Source organism: Hyposmocoma kahamanoa, unplaced genomic scaffold, assembly GCF_003589595.1.
Source record: "Hyposmocoma kahamanoa isolate Upper Pololo Valley unplaced genomic scaffold, ASM358959v1 65, whole genome shotgun sequence".
Classification (NCBI taxonomy): Eukaryota; Metazoa; Arthropoda; class Insecta; order Lepidoptera; family Cosmopterigidae; genus Hyposmocoma; species Hyposmocoma kahamanoa.
The window spans coordinates 12727512-12745145 of NW_020653853.1; positions in this window are offsets into that span (position 1 = coordinate 12727512).

Sequence of the window (17634 nt, forward strand, 5' to 3'; positions counted from 1 at the left end):
ACCATCAGGCGCATGACATGTTCGTCCCGTCACTAGATATTATAAAAAAAAAATTTTGATGCTATTTTCATTATCAAAAAATATTTAATTACAATTTTTCTTATATGAAAATAGCATCTAAATAGAAAATAATTACTTTTTTATTGTAGAAAAATAATTAAATGTGGTTATACCACTTTTGCACTAATAGTCTCAATTATCAACAAGGGTTCATTTCAGTCTCTACTTTATATTCTTAACTCACCCACATGTAACATTTATATTACGACATACGCAATTAATTAGTGCAATACAAGTGCGTTGACATTCTGTGCTCGTGATCGGTCGGTGGGCAACTCGACCGACGTGGCAGTCATCTGACACCGTCGGATCGACTGTCAGACGATATGGCACGTATATAGAGTAGATTATTACGAGTGACACAACTTTTTAGGACGAATATCAAATAATCAATTCATTATAAAACGTAAAAATCGATAATCCGTTTTTTTATTTTTTTTATTTGACAAGTATCGAAAATGAAATGCTTTAGTTGAATTATAAAAAATTTCGGTCATGTGATAACAGAGCTAAAATTCGTTGGTAATTAAAAAAGTTACATTCAGAAAAGGAGATGTGTGCTGAAGAAAATGATGTCGTAACTAATGGCGTCATATACAAAATTTTAAAAAAGACCAAAAGTCCTCCTGCCCGTGATATTAAGCTCTATTACGTCTGAGTTGAGATGTCAATAAACGATTTTCAGTTACTAACTAAATCATAGCGGTTCTCCGCTTCATTTCGGGTTACTGCAACTTATCTAAGATAGTCAATCTTCTACTAATGTCATTGACTTACAATTATATGGACGTCGGGTCCGCGCTAAAAAGTGTCCGCACTTGTAAGGCGCTAAAATCGTATACAGAGCGCCAAACTCCGCTTTAGTCTTCATTTGTTCGACTGACAGCGCGATACTGCGATGACATTACAATTTAAATTTCGAATAGGTGGACTTGGGACATTTTTTTCGTGGTTTTTGTATTAGACCCGTCGTCCATTTATTTGTAAGTCAATGACTAATGTATTTAAAACTCGCTTTTAGTTCATTTAAAATTTATATTTCTTACCAGCCGTCGACAAATGTTATAAATCCATTAAAGAGTATCTTAACATTAAAAACAAGTAATGCCCAAGATTTACATGCCATTTATGATACCTACGCTTTTACATACATCTATTCTTTTACCATGTTCTTGAAATTAAAGATTTTATTTCATCATGTTACTAATTTGCTAATTATATTTAGTCTGTGCTCTGAGGTCCTTGAGTAGCACTTACGGAATACACGTCTCATGCGTATCAAGTTTTAGACGTCTTTGGAAATTCAAGCAGACACTACCTCTTTAAGAAAAAATTGGTCTAGTTTCTTACTTTCAGCTTTTTTGACGTTCACTCGGAGGCTATGTACAGAACGCGAAATGCATAAAGAGCCATGGAGCGTGACACGTTCGGTACCAACCTTACAGACCGAGTTCCGACATGCGTAGTCCAAAGACGGACTAATACGTAGGAGACAGGGTGTCGCAGCCCAAATTGAGCTGGGCAGTACACATTATGAGGCGCATTCAAGAAGCGGTTACACTTAAAAAAAGACTGAAACAAACAAGACATAAGTTGCAGTAGAGCGTTTGTCCAGAGAAGTATTGCCACCTTACCTATTTCAGCCGCCAAGCAGTAATATTAGCATTACTCTGTTCCAGTTTTGAAGGGTAAAGGTGCTGGTGAAATTACAGGCACATGGGACTTGTCAACTTATGTCTCAGGGTGACCTGCGCAGTGGCAGTGCCCTTAGATCTTTGTTATTTACAGCTCTGAGTGATATTGCAATTGTTATGGACAGGCCTGTCGCTTACCAACAGGCTTCAACTTGTTCCTCCCGTCACCTGGTACCATAAAAAAATATTGTTTAAGGTGATGACGTAACTTGTTTTGAATTTACATGACTTTAATCAGCCTGTGTTTGACCCAATCAAGAATTTGCCAAATAGGACTTGATTGGAATCAATTTTTTCAGTGTACACAAAACGCTAGGCGACAAAATAGCTGGTCGTAAATCGTTGAGGCTAGTGCAAGATAGTGGCATAGTGGATGACACCAAAGGAGGCCATCAGTAATGATGGGTGTTGATGACCTTTTTGAAACTTTTCTACGTCATAAAATAAGTTGCTGTCGAAATAGATCACTTTCGTAATACGGAGATAGGAAGTGGGCGGATAGGTCCAATTAGATATCACAGAGACCGGTGCGTACTAAAATATTCCAAGCCGACTAATAATTCAAATATTTTTGGTGAAATGATAATTACATTTATTTAATGTTAATTAAATATCTAGATGCTACCGCCCACTGGGCGCCCACTTACTGACGGCTACTAATCGCGACCACTAGTGGCTGAGTCACTTGACGCAGCCACTAGTGGCTGGATGCGGCCTTGCGGCCACCAATTGCGGCCACTAGTGTGGCTAGAAATCATCTATTTTCCCCAAATCTACATCGGTGTTACCAGCGTTAGACAAAAATAGGACATACAAATGTAGCTTTATTTAAACTTTAAATTCATTCATTCTTTTTTATAGCAGTTTGCCGTAAGCATAAGAGAATATACTAAGTTCGATTCCCGGTAGACTGGATCTGAATTATAAAATAATAATAATAACATCATCATCAATCGCATCGACGGGACGAATAAGTCGTGTGGCTAGTAGTAAGTGACACGCCGGTTCATAGCAGTTGCAGTGCCACTCAAAGTTTTAAAATGCAAAAATTTGAGGGGCACTGCTACCACGTCCGTCACCCTAAGATCATAAGGTGACAAGCCCCTGTAATTTTACCAGCACCTTTACCCTTAAAAACCGGAAGGCAGTAATGCTCTCATGACTGCGTGGCGACAGACGAATGGACGAACTCCTTCACAAGGAGCTCTACTGCTACTAAAATTCTTATATTTAAAAAAATAATACGGGTAAAAAAGATGCTAAAAGTTGCTTAATATTCGATTCTCGCTACAATCCAATTTTTGCCTGATAAACATTACTGTCTATGGCAGTTGCAGTGTCATTCGAGAGCTTTAAATCGCAAAGAATAACTGGTAGGTACTGCCACTGCGCGTCACCCTGAGATATAAGTTGACAAGTCCCATATGACTGTAATTTCACCAGCATTAAAAACTGGAACGCAGTAATTACCGTTTAGCGGCAGAAATATAGATGTTTGTTCACCCTGATCTAAAGTGCAATGATACGGATTTATCCAAATAATTTCGTTCACTAATACTGCTCATAAAGAAAATCTTATGTAACATACTCCTATATGTACGTAGATGTAATAATTATGTACTCATAAATTACATAGGAGCACATATTTCAAGGTCCTAGGTGTGCACATGTAGCCTGTACGAGTATGTATGTATCTTCCGACTTGTATGAGAACCCTGTTGGTGTCCTTGTAGAGTTTTATCATTTCTTGCATATTATGAACTGTTTACTGTAGCTTCATATGTGTATGTTAATGTGTGTAAATAGACAATTTTCCACATAATTTTATTTCTTTGTTATAAAACACACATAACATTACTATTCAAGAATAATGGCTCAAACCAAAATAGTTCTTATTGAGTGCCTCCGTGGCCGAACGGTTACCATGGCCTACCACGCAGAGGTCCCAGGTTCGATCCCGAGCCGGGAGAAGTATTTGTATGGCCTACATTTATTTCTCTCGTGAACTTGGGTGTAATTTGTGGTTGTCTATGTGTGCGTCCATAGCATCCGCGACACAGTGTTTCCCTAGTGTTCTATGTTGAGTGTATGCGTTATTATTATTATTATACCTATTTAGACTCTCGTCTCTCCCAAGGCCTAAAAGATTAATTTTGAATTTTTAAATGGGAGAGGCGGTATTTCCCGGCAATGGCACAGTCGGTCGGGGTCAGGGACTCAAGTCTAAGAACCGGCGCACAATACGTGCCGTATTATTATTACTCTTGGTATACAGCTGCATTCAGAATGTGCCAAAATTTCGTTTTTTAAAAATACATTTAGCTTTTATTTGTTAAAATAAACAAGTGAGAACATGGACCGGTGTATGTATGATTCGTCGGCTTTTGATATTGGATGTGCTTCAGTTACTACTAACCCATCGTCGTGATGAATTTTGTTAATTTTGAAATAGGCCACTATTCTAGAAAGCCATCGAAAGAAATTTGGTTGAAGCATGTGACAGATATCTCGCCGATTGCCACCTCCATTGAGCCACTACGATATCAGTAATTCCAGTTTTTTTTTTTTCATATGATCTAGGTATCTCTGTTTGTTACCCTTTGAACGATTTTCAACCTCAATATTCCTGTATCTATGTTTCGTCGTCCACTTTGCGTCTATGTCGCATCCATATGCAATTTTATTCAATTTTACCTTATCTATAGAGAAGTTTGACGTCAAAACCTGTCGTGTTTAAAATCTATGACAAATTTTAATACAATTTGGCAACGCGCTACGCAGATACGTATGACAAACACTTACACTATGATTATGTCAGCAGCTTTTTTCTTTGTGCGGGCGTATACAACATCAATTCTTTAATTTTGTTTGCAAATCTAACGTATAAAATGTTCATAAATACAAAGCCACATTTGTCATACAAAGGAGTGGTCAGTTTTCCTTGTGTATTGCACTGAGCGCCTTAGATTGCGACGTCTTCCCTTATAATTATTGTGAAGTTATGAATATTTACATATTTAATACGTCTAGAGCTGTTCTTTTCCTAACACTGTAAGATGTTATTATTTTAATTACGCGAGGGTATTTTGGAATAGTTTGTTTTCATGCTTACAAAATCATCAATTGTTTTAACTATGAATACATTGATCGTGTTAAAACCGCATTTGAAAAAGGGTTAGTGTAGATTTGCTAAGGCATGTAAAGTCTGTGGCTATATAGCGCAAACTTTCTCCTTAGAAGATATCCTTGCCGCGAAGTGGACGTATATGAGCTGCTGATGGCCATGAAACACTCTAAAGATGATGAAGAAAATAATTGTAGAGGTCAGAATGACCTTTTGTATCGATAAAGTGAGGGTGTAAGTAATTATATTATCAACACCCCGTCTACTAGAAAATACCGTCTATAAACAAGAACCATTTCCTGTAATCGGTACTCTTTACACGGATATAAGCGATCTTAGTATGTCCCGTTATTTTGAAAAAAAAAAACGTAACCGGGAAGTCTGTGATTATATCCAATTATATTTTTTTTTTTGACTGTGCGGCTTGGAGATACTGAAATGCTGAAATTGAAATAAAATATTTTTTTATTATTTCTACCGCCAAGCGGTAATGTTTACCGCCAAGAGCATTACTGCGTTTCAGTTTTGAAGGGTGAGGGTGCTAGTGAAATAGCCTATAAAAGCACGTGGGACTTGTGACTTCTGACTCAGGGTGACGGGTGCACTGGCAGTGGAAGTGCTTCTCAGATTTTTGCGATTTAAAGCTCTGAGTGGCATTGCAATTGCTATGGACAGGCGTGTCACTTAGTGTCACCAACAGACGCACGATTTGTTAATAATAAAAGAAAGAAAGGATTGTAACAATTAACTTTGAGATAAAAGTTAATTACAAAGAGAGAAAGTCTGTGAATTTAATATTCAGTTATATTTTGTTATTTTGACTAAGCGGCGAGGAGATACTAAAACACTAACATTTAAATAAGGTAAGATCGTAAATCACATACAATGTACAGATAACGAGACATTGCCATTAATTTTTTAAATGTATCCTTAGCTATATTACTACACTACCCATAATTTGATATAGGATGGTATATTTCGGAACGGGGATCATATCATGTCTATTCGTTTACCTACGACTTTGAAATAACAGTAACACCACGTAATATTATCACAAAATACGACTAAACTCTAGTGTACTAGTATGATACAGAGATCTAACACGGAAGCCGGTGACGTATCTGTAAGAGATATAAAATTATGATGTGTAGGTGCACTTGCAAGTACATAAGAGTTTATTGCAAATAGATCTAGTTATGTAAATGAATGGCCGATAGCAAAAAAAAATTATAATCGCGTTTGCATTTGTTTTTTTTTCTTTAGAGCAAAACCTACAGATATAGTTGAACTAATAGGTATAGTTTTATATAATTCATCATCGTCATAAACCCACATGCGTTTGGCTGATGGACACTGTTCTCATTTCTTACATATTATGAACTGTTTACTGTAGCTTCATAGGTTTATGTTAATGTATGTTCACAAACAATTTTCCACACAATTTTACGTTTCTTCGTTATAAAACGCACATAGCGCTACTTTTCAAGAATAGTGGCTCAAACCAAAAGTTCATATTACTGTTATAATACAGCTGCATTTAAAATGTGCCAAAATTTCGTTATAAATAACATTCAGCTTTTTATTGGTTAAAATAAACAAGTGAGAATATGGACCGGTGTATAATTCGTCGACTTCTGATGTTGAAGTAGAAATACGTCGTCCTTGTGACATTTCGGACCATCAATTCTCGAATTCGGAACTGATACGAGACGTAGTGCACAAACGCTCTCAGTGGGGGTTTAGGTCAATATCCGTTACTCTATCCGATTATGGATTGGGGACCTCACCCTTCATCTTCGACATAATATCATCAACTCATTTATACGTCCCACAGCTTGGGATGGGTCTCCTCTCAGGCGAGAGTTTATGCCATAGTCCGCCACGCTGACTCAATGCAGATTGGGGACTTCACACGTTTTCCGAGGGTTGTGAAAGTTCTTCGACGTGCAAGTTTCATCACGATGTTTTTTTTCTTTGCCAAAAACTCATGGAAAATTCGAAACCAAATTTCGCACATCAATTTCGAAAACTTAGAGGTGCGAGACCAGATTCGAACACACTGCTTCTGCTTGAGAGGCAGTAAGGAGATCAAGCCATTAAGCTACCACGGTTTCTTTCTTCGATATTCATTTATGTCAACTGTAGCAATTCACTGAGTTGGTACATTTGTATAAAAACCATTAGACTGGTATTAAACAATAAATGTATAATGTAAACTCACTTCTTAGGTTATGACAGTATGTGGATATTTCATGTACGCAACATAATCACAGGGCTGCGTCATCAGTTATTATTCCTTTAGATTCTCTTCATTTATTTATAATTGTATTAAGAAACATATCACTGCGTCTGTAGTCGAACAGTTATCAAAATTGGCCACGCAGAGCATTGACTTACAAATAAATGGACGACGGGTCTAATACAAAAACCACGAAAAAAATGTCCCAAGTCAACCTATTCGAAATTTAAATTGTTATGTCATCGCAGTATCGCGCTGTCCGTAGAACAAATGAAGACTAAAGCGGAGTGTCGCGCTCTGTATACGATTTTAGCGCCTTTCAAGTGCGGACACTTTTTAGCGCGGACCCGACGTCCATATAATTGTAAGTCAATGACGCAGAGTTACTAAGTTCGATTCCTGGAGAGGGAGAAATGTTTGTTTGGCCTACATTTATTTATTTCGTGAGTTTTGGTGTAATTTGTGGTTGTCTATGTGTGTGTGTGTGTGTCCATAGCACCTGCGACACAGGGTTTCCCTAGCGGAGGACTATGAGTGTGTGCGTTATTTATTTATGACATTTTTTTTATCGCACGCAACACGCAACTTAAACGCATTCATTTTACACTCTGGCAGCACTACAAAAACTGTAGTCGCCAGTTCAAAGAAGGGTAGTGTAAAAACCAATGATACGAAACTCAATGCTGAATGTACAAGGCGCCTTCACGAGTTATGTCCTGGCGCCTCCAATATCTTTATTATGCCTAGAGCCAATGTGATGACGGATAACCCAAAAATTTCTACTTAAAGAATAGTCTACCTGTATCGCATTTGAGTTTTTTACATATACAGGGCTACTTGTAAAATACTAACAACCACACAGGACTGTATTATTAACATCATAAGCAACAAGTTTGTTCTATTTTAAAATCTGGTGAATTTAAAATGGAACAAAAGTTGTTATTTATGATGTTAATAATATAGGTTATTTATTTTACAAATAACCCTATATAAGTAGTGAATAGTATTGTAAGTAACACGTAGCCTAAATCTGTAAACTTAGTTCACACTATATTACAACGTGATAGACTATATCTCTTACTATAAACGTGACACAAGTAGATCACTTCAACAATCGTAAATCTAGTTCATTAAAACTCCATTCTATCCACTTTAAGGTACGGGTAACATTACCCAGATGTTACGAGAGTACAAAGCTGAGTTGTGATAACGCTGCGCTGTTATCACGAGCCTGCGCAGTCGCACATTCACTCGGTATACAAGGTTCATGCAATTTTCATACTTTGACTAAATTACTGCAGCTTTAATAAAAACGTAACGTTAACGTACCTTTATATTATTTTTATTAAATGTCTATTTGAAATTTGCTTAGCATCATGTGATTTTCGGTTATGAACATATTTTCCAACACGTATCCTAGGAAGCTGTTACGTGATATTTCAAAGAAAGAATCAGCAGAATTTCCCTGTCATTTATATTGTACTTTTAATACAATCTTACTTAAATTTGTAATATTTGTATGTATGAGTATTATATTTGTATGTATAAATGTGTATGGGACGTTTCTCTAGTGGATGCGATGGCTTGGATGAATTCTTCGTACAAAAAAAAGAATATAAGTGTATATTAATTGTTGTAAATACTCTCCCCGATCGAAGTGTCTATTAGAAGGGCACCTGTATATACTACCTCCATAATTATACTACTATAATGTACTACTGATTTAGCGTTGCCATTATTTGTGGGTGGTGGCATGACACTGTTGAATTAGTATTTATTGAAATCCGAAAACTGTTTACGTAATCTGTGGTTAATGGTGTGGTTGTTCATCAATCACTATTTATTCGTTGTAGCTCTTACTATTTGTAATGTGTAAGTGTGTGTTGACCCCAATTAATTTAAATAAATCCGCCGTCGCACATCTGGTTATCATATTGCGGTATAGAGCTCTTTGGTGTGAGTCTTTTTTTGGAGATATCTCTTTGTCAGTGTTCTTGAGAAACAGTCTTTATTCTGTTGCAAACTGTATCTAATGATGTGGGTAACAAAATAAAGAAAATATTACAAAGTATCAAATACTCTTAACTATGACACGCAGCAAGAGATCATGCGATGCTTGACGTTGGAGTCAAGGAGAGCGGCCGGCGCCGACCACGCCCGATCACCTCCCCCCTGCGCTCCGATCTCAGTAGTGGACTATTCTGCATTACAATGTTACACTAGCTGGAATTTAAAAGTGATTTATAGATTTAAACAAATTCCATATTAAATATCCCAAATGAAGGATTCATAATAGATTCATGCTAGTTAAATTCGGGTTATGTTGCCACGATTAAAGGACACTTAATTGCATCATCAAATTAGTACGGATTGTTAGCATTGCAAAAATAAAATATTTCGTTAAAAGTTTTTTACTTACAAACACTTTATAGCGTTTTATATAAGTAAAAATTTAGATAATAAAATTGAAGAATCGCCCTGCATCTATCTACACATACATTGGGCAAATTGTTGGCCAGCGTGTATCCTGCTCCATTTTCATTATAGATGATTTATACAGAAAACAAATATTATTAATTATTTTATGATACTAAGAACTTTACGAGGGAATAATGAAGTTCCGTCTGCAGTAAACAATTACACAAATGTTTTTGGTTATTTTGTCATCAAGAGCAAATATGTAGTAGGTGTTAATGTCCTGGACTGTATCCGTTTAAGTTTTCCTTGTTTGAAATTGATACACACATATATTTCTAAAAACTGTCGATAAAGTCCTTTTTTACAGTGAATCGACAAATTAAAGCGTGAAACATACAGAGAGCGGGTGCGGGTAGGGCGCGTGTCGGGTCGGGATCACGGCGGGTGGTGCGTTGTCGTCTATATGAACGCCGCGCTCCTGACCCGACATGCGCCCTAACCGCACCCGTTCTCAGTGTGTTCCAGGCTTTATTTATTTAAATATTACGTTTTTTTATACCATGTGCCTGGACCAACAAGTAGTGCGCTAAGCGACATGCTTACCCATAACATTTGTAGTCCCACTAAAAGCTTTAATCGCAAAAATGTGAGGGGTACTGCCACTGCACTTGTCACCCTGTGACATCAAGTTGAAGTCAGAATTAGAGTATCTATATGTAGTAGCACTAGAGCTCGTTGTGAAAGAGTTCATCCAGGGAAGTACTACCACGTTGTCTATTCCTGCTGTCAAGCCGTAATGTGAGCAGTAATGCGTTTCGGTTTTGCAGAGCAAGGGTGCTTGTGAAATTACAGGCATGTGAATCTTGTCAACTTAAGTCTCAGGATGACGGGCGTAGCGACGACGCCCCTCAGATCTTTGCGATTTAGAGGTATGATAAAAAAATCTATACCTTTCCATTGTGTGGGCCCCAGCTATAAATAAGAGCACTGTGTGTAAAATTGTTGTGAGAGAGGACAAATTCAGGATTCAAATTCTTTGGAAAGGCCTAGAACATTCCGTAGTTTCATTTGTCTCAAGATAACATATACGTATACGTATAGATACGTACGTAGATACGTACCTTTTAAAAAAAAGGATTGACACAATTCTTCTATTCCGATCCAATAAATAAAATCATTCTTTCAAAACGCTTTTCGATTTTTCTTTCTTTCTGTTGTGCTTTGGTATTTCTGTAAAAAAAACTATACACAAAAAATCCATTCATATTAAGGAGTTATTTTTTAATTATAAAAACTTTTTAACGTGACAATCCTAACACACTAAACCTAAACATACAACAAATCAAATTATTCTACTGCCTTTAAATATGCTGACAAAATCTAGGTGACTTCCCATACAAACCTGTATTAGCTGTTCGTTAAATTGTTTGGAAAGTACAAATTCATTAATGCTAAATATTGTTCGTTCGAAATACCGCATTATGAGATTGAGTTGAAAATAAACTTGTGATTGTGTATTACAATTACTAATACAAAGATCGAACACCTAGAAAAAATTCCTTCGATCCGGCCGGATTCGAACCGACATCTTCTAGCAAACCGTGTCAGACGCTATGACAACTAAACCATGGTTCGAACCAGCGAACCTCACGAATTTTTCTGTGGTTTGCTAGAACACGTCATCAATTCGAATCCGGCCGGATCGAAGGAATTTTTTCTAGATGTTTGATCTTTGTATTAATAATTATAACAAACTAATGGAGTAATTACACAAAAAATAATTGAATATCAATTCAATACAAATTTAATTGTGTATGTATAATTATAGAAAATAATAAAAAGTACACATGAAGTTAATTATTGAACAAGTTTCTCTATAGAACCTACATACAAACAGCAAAAAAATTGTTTAAGTTGTTAAATAAATTATACGAATTTATCAATATTATTATCCAATAAAATTGTGTGTGAAGAAAAAAAAAATGCTAAAATATGTTCCTTCGGATTTCTTCTTACTTGAATAGCAAGTGCAGTAACCATTGACTTACAAATAAATGGACGACGGGTCTAATACAAAAACCACGAAAAAAATGTCCTAAGTCAACCTATTTAAACGTAGTGACATGTAAAGGAATATGAAAAAGCTTTTAAATTGTAATGTCATCGCAGTACTGTCTAATTTTGCTGGCTTCGCTGTCAGTCAAACAAACGAAGACTAAAGCGTGAATGACGCTCTGTGTACGATTTTAACGCCCTATAAGTTCGGACACTTTTTAGCGCGGACCCGACGTCCATATAATTGTAAGTCAATGGCAGTAACACGTAGAGTTACCGCATGAAATGTCAATTTATCACTAATATTTAACACTATTTTTAAGTAAAGTTTCCGGAGATCTCAAACGAATAGATTATACTTAATTAATATTAATTTACTTATTGATTTGACATTGACGAGTACTTTAATTTAATATATGTTCATGTATAGACTTAGCTGTCGAATGTATAATTAATCAAACGTTTGAAATCATTTAAATCACATACGATATATTTATCACGCATTAAACATACTAGGGCATCAAAAACTGCTTATAGATTTTGAGATTGCTGTGAATACATAGCAAAAGAGCTCCGTATGAAAGACTTCGTCCAGGAAAGTACTGCCACCTTGAGCGGTACTGCATTCCGGTTTTGAAGGGTAAGGGTGCGGGTGAAATTACAAGTACATGTGACAGCAAATTATGTCTCAGGGTGACGGGCGCAGTGCAGTGCCTCTCAGATCTTTGTGATTTAAAACTATGACTGGAATTGCAACTGTTATGGACAGGCGTGTCGCTTACCACCAGGCGCACGACTTCTTCGTCACGTCACTTGGTATTATAAAAAAAGTGTTAAAAAGTATACTACTTATCCCACATACAAAAATTCAAAAACTCAGTGCTTTAAATCACATAGATCTCGGGAGCACTGCCACTGCGCACCCTGAGACAAGTTGACAAACAACTTTCAAGACCGTAATACAGTAATCTCACATTACTGCTTGGCGACAGAGATAAGTAAGGTGGCAATACTTCCCTAGACGAACTCTTTCACACTGAGCTCTACTGCCACTTTGGGTTTGACTCTTAAGATTTAAATTCAACTCTATACTGCGTAAGATAAAAACGGTCCAAAGTCCAAAGAGTAAAGTATAATTTGGTCATATTTTTATAATGTAACGCGCATTTGGAGAGTTTACCTCATAAGACGTATCCATAATTTAACAAGACATCCATATTTGTACGAGACTGACAAAAAGATGGATCATTTTTAAGATGGTGGGTTTTTATAAACAATGAGTGTAAATCGTAAGTTTTAAGTCCTGTACGTAGAGTAGACATGAAAACAGTAAGCAAATTTTTTGTTTCATTTTTCCAATACATAAAACAGACTCAAAACATTTGTGCAACAATCAGAGTCATTTTTAAGTTATTTATTTTTAATTTCTCTAAAAACAATGATAATGTCATACTGTTTTATTTGTCCTTAAGTCCGCTGTGACAAGCAGCCGTATCGCGCAAGCCCGTCTTCGAATAATAACAACAAAATTAAGCTATAAAACTTAACGATACGATCTTACCAAAAGTCCGTACATAAATTATCATATTATGAGTTATTTTGTGGCCATAGTTAAATTAACGAATAAATTGCATCGACAACGGATAAAGCTTTGAAAAAAGTAGCTTTTATTTTTTATTTGTCTGATTAACAAATACGAAAATTATGTAATGGTTTTTGTGTGTATGAGTATGGTTTTAAAACCATTTACAATATTTTTTGTCATTATTTGACACTTAAGATTAGTTTTCCATTTATTTATCTTATAATTTACAATCTTCTAAAAATTTTGACGTCAATAAATGTTAATATTTATTTTATTCTTTTAGTTATAGTGTCCTGTATTTAGGTCTGCAGGAAGAAATTTCTATTAGAAATAAGCAGAACCTTTTGTTTTTAATTTCGGTTGTATTCTTTGTGACTTGTTGTATTTTTCCTGTACAATAAACTATTAAATAAATAAAAATAAATAAATATTTTTCTTATGAATGCATAAAAAAGATTAAAGTTTTATATAAAATTTTTGGATGTTTCTACACTGAAAAAAGAACTCTACCTCGATGATCGACGAATCAATCGACTTTCTACCTCAGCAAAACTGAGTCACCCATTTAATTTGTAATGTCAATTCTTTTGTTAATATTTTGTTGTTCATGTTATGTTTATACCTGTTTACTAAGCTATGGTGTATTTTAATTAATGATAGGGCTTTCTGAGCTCATCCACCCGGTGAGACGGAGAGCAATCAAAGGTATAGGAAGACTTACGGTAGAGAAACGTGTCAGGGGGCTGGAAATGCATTGGCGATGTTCTCAGTTGTCTACACAGAATGTCTAATCAAATTACAATACAAACGTATAGGAAAGAAGAAAACCTTGTAAAAAAATATTGATTTAATTTTATGGCAAATCGGGACGGGCCAGCGCAAACGGGTGGGTCGACATTTTAAGCTGTCAAAATACTGAACCTGTTGCGCGCATTGTAGCTGTAATGATTATTATTTCGGACTTTAATTTCGGCGCGGACGCAGCGGCCGCCGGCTGACCTTTTCACTCAACATGTTCGTTGGAGTTCGGTCGGCGGAGCAGAAATCTTTAAATAATGTGTACAATACCAGATACAATCAAATTCTTTTTCATATATATTTATACTTTAGTCAAGTCAATTTCATGTCTACTTATTTAATATCATAGTATCTATTTTACTCTGCGTGTTTTTTGGTTTGAGAACAGCCATTCCTTTTAAGTACGTCACCCTGGCCAACAATCGAGTACCCGGTTGGCAAATTCTATTACCATAATGGTAATAATAACACACACACTCAAAATAGCCCCGCACTAGGGGAACCCAGTGTCGCGGGTGCCATTGACGTGTGTCCATAGACATATACAACCACAAATTACACCCAAACTCGCGAGAGAAATAAATGTAGGCCATACAAATATTTCTCCTCCGGCCCAGGAATCGAACCTGGAGCCTTTGCGTGGCAGTCCGGCATGGTAACGGTTCGGCCACAGAGGCAGTTAAATAATGGCATGCATTATAGTGTACGCCATCAATATGATGAGAAGAAGAAGACGGTATACAAAGCTCCATAAAGTCAAATAGTACTGTATTATAATGATAGTGTTGTCTCCTGTAACAGTGACCTCTTCGGGTCTCCGTATCAGGCCCTGTACTCTCGTTTTCCGTCCGATACAACTGTTAAATAAGTAAAACTCTACCAAATTAAAAGAAGCATAATGCAAATGAAGCTTCATACTTGACATTGTTTTTTAATTTAGTCGAGTATTACCTATTTGACAGTAATTGTTTCGGAAGGATGTCAGACCGAGAACGAGAGTAGAGTACCCTGGAGCAGGTACAATGGTATCAAGGCGGGTTCTGCACAGGAAACCCTACCATTATAACAAAATACAATGTCTTGCATCTGTATCGCCGACGCAGCATGACAAACTTATTCAATAAGTGCCCTGTAATTCCAGATTATATCGAACAAAATAAAAACGCTCCAATTATACCTTTCTCTATTTTCCATTACAGTAGAGTTCCTTATGAAAGAAAAATACTGCCACGCATGTAAAGTAATACGAGGCTTACTTCGTTTCGGTTTTGAAGGATAAGGTAAGGGAACTGGTGAAATTACAAGGACATGGGACTTGTCAACTTATATTTCAGGGCCTCTCAGATCTTTGCGATTTACTCTGAGTAGCACTGCAACTGCTATGGACAGGCGGGCTTACCACCAGGTGCACGACTTGTACGTCCCGTCAATATCAATAAAAAATCTTCTAACCTAAAATTTGAAAGAAGAATAATGAAATAATCTCAAGCACAAGAGCAAGGAATTAATTAACTAATCGATCCAGAAACAAAAATAATCTTAATGTAAGTTAATTCCAGCGTTAACAACCTCAAATGGCTTTGGTTGATTCCGCATAACAGCGAATGTGTTGAATAAATCAATTTGGAAAAATATATAGTATAATTAAGGATATACACTGATTACTATATGGTGTGAAAACACGATTCCTAAAAATGGTCACGATAGAAAAAAAAAACACAAACAGAACACGTATACTATACGACATAAATTTATCAAATGGCTTTAATTTCGTTTTTAAAAAAAATATTGAACGACTCAAGCAAAATAAACCGTAACGGAAACGTTTGCATTCGAGCTAAGGTAGTAGTAGTAGAGGTATATCAAGTGTAATTTACTCACCGACTCACACGTTTTGTTTCTTACGGAACCAAAGCTTTGTATCTAACTCGGTGCATTAGAGCGTTCCGTTTGATTTCAGAGGCTGTTATCATCAAGCGATCTCAGCGAGGCTGCCACATCCGCTCACTAAGGCCTCCGTCCACGCCTAGCACAAACGGTTAATATATAACGGATGTAAATCGTATCGATTGATTTAACGAATTCTATGATTCTACACCGGATTCTATATTTTCTGAATGACAAAACCTGCCTATCTTTAATGTGACATTGGATAGGTATCTCTTACAACGTGTGCAGGCTACGCTCACTGCACGAAATCTATAATATCTTTATTTAACAACTTTAGCTCTACAAATCAATGAATCTATATGTGCCGAACAGTTACATAAAATATTTAAACAAGGGGAATTGCTATCTGCGAAAATCAGTGGAATTAAATTGCAGTTGCAAGATGGCGCCATATTAGTAGAATCCACTTTGTGTTGATGTTACACATTCGAATACTATTAATTGTAGTTGTTTACTCCTGCGTACTCGACCGAATGGGAGAATATATTATGGGATAACAGCTGCCTTGACCAATGTATTGTCAAAGTACTTGAAATAGGGAATTACATTTCATTCATTTCATCCATCTTAAGGTATTGAGTTGTTAAATGTAAATAAATATTACACAACGTCACATAAGTTGCTCTGATCGCAAAATTAAGTAACTAAAGCACTTGTGTTATGGAAATTGCAAACAACGCCAATACCATAAACACTCATATCCGAGACAACATTGAAAAGTTTTTTTTTCTACATTGACCCGGCCAACAATCAAACCCAAGACCTCAGAGAGAGTAGCAGTAGACCTCCTTGTGAAAGAGTTCGTCCAAGGAAGTATTGCCACATTACCATTTCTGCCGCCAAGCAGTAATATGAGCATTACTGCGTTTAGATATTGAAAGGTAAGGGTGCTGGTGAAATTACAGGCACATAGGACTTGTCAAGTTATGTCTCCGGGTAACGAACGCAGTGACAGTGCCTCTGCTCTGAGTGGCACTGCGGCTAATATGGATAGGCGTGTCGCTTACCACCAAGCGCTGGACTTGTTCGTCCCGTCACCTGGTGTTATAAAAAAAAAGATGGCGACACCATGAAAACAGGTGCAAATCGCTCGATCACGACGTCGTCAAATACATTCCTTTAAGTAATAAAAACATTAAATTATACAAACATTTTTGTCGAAAATACCATCTACGCATTTAGTAGCTCTAAACCCAATTGATCGAGATAATATCAAACTCCGCCAACCCTGATTGACATGTCCTAATGATTTTGATGCGTTACTATAATTCAAGTAAGAACAAAACAAAAACCTCGCCCGTATATCTGAATCCAGTGCTATGAGTAACTGCCGGTTTAATTATTGGTTGTGAGTCAAAGTGAAGTAACTTTGTTTCGCTACGATTTATGTACAATAAATTAATACATCATTTTTAAAGCGAGTTGATAAGTTTTCTCGAAGTCTTGCGCACATTGAGTTGTCATCAGATGCGTCAACGCAGACGCTTATATTATAATTTATTGGTCAATCATAGACTAGTAGAATTCATGTATTTCATAGATCGAAATACACAATGAAAAATTCCTTCGTTCTGACTGGAATCGAACCAACGTCTGTTGCCACACCGGGGCCATTGCTCTTATCAACTGAGCTACAGACCGAGTCAGCAGATCTAAGGATTTTCTCTATGTGCTTGTTGCAGATTTTTGTAATGGGTTTGAACGGCGTTTC